The following is a 762-nucleotide window of genomic DNA, read 5'->3' as shown; positions in this document are numbered from 1 at the left end:
ACATACATACATACATACATACATACATAACAGCATACATACATAACAGCATACATGCATAGCAATTAGGCCTAGGGGGCCCTCAATTAATTGTCCATCGTGGTCATTGTTTACACAAGCGTTGGTCAGTTTGGCGGTTTTAATTTTGTAGCACCCACCACCGCCCTCTGTCGCCATTATATATATATATTGTCCAACGGTTAAAAGGATTCATGTTTCTTTTTTTTTCATGTATTATACGTTTTCTCTTGTTTTGTATGACTATTATTGATGTATGTTTTAGATATGGTTATGTATTTCTGCCTTGTGTTTATTTTTTGACTAAACGACCCTGAGATGTAATATACATCTAGGCATAATTTGTATTTGATCAGCCATTTTTTATTTACTTTTTTTTCCTTGTGTGTGACTTGTTTCAGATATTTTCTTGGCTTTTGATGAGTGAGACAACACTCGCCTGCTGGTCTTGAGCAAAGGGTAAACCTACCTCCCTGATTCAGGTTGGGGTAGCCGGCTCGCAGCTTACCTATATACATCAGAGATGTTGTTTTTTGGGGGCTGTTAATGTTTCAATTTATTTTTTGTAGGCATTAAATTCTTGTTATTAAAAGATATTTTGTATATAAAGTCCTTTGTTTGTTTTAGGTCATATTATGTTGAGTAGTTTAAATTACCTTATGAGCAGCCCCCAAGAATGCCAAAAATAATAAATCTTAAAATTTGTATAACTGAACAAGTCACTAGTTTCTAACCTCAAATACA

This window comes from Mizuhopecten yessoensis, unplaced genomic scaffold (assembly GCF_002113885.1).
Source record: "Mizuhopecten yessoensis strain PY_sf001 unplaced genomic scaffold, ASM211388v2 scaffold2507, whole genome shotgun sequence".
Lineage (NCBI taxonomy): Eukaryota > Metazoa > Mollusca > Bivalvia > Pectinida > Pectinidae > Mizuhopecten > Mizuhopecten yessoensis.
This window is presented reverse-complemented; position numbering follows the sequence as displayed.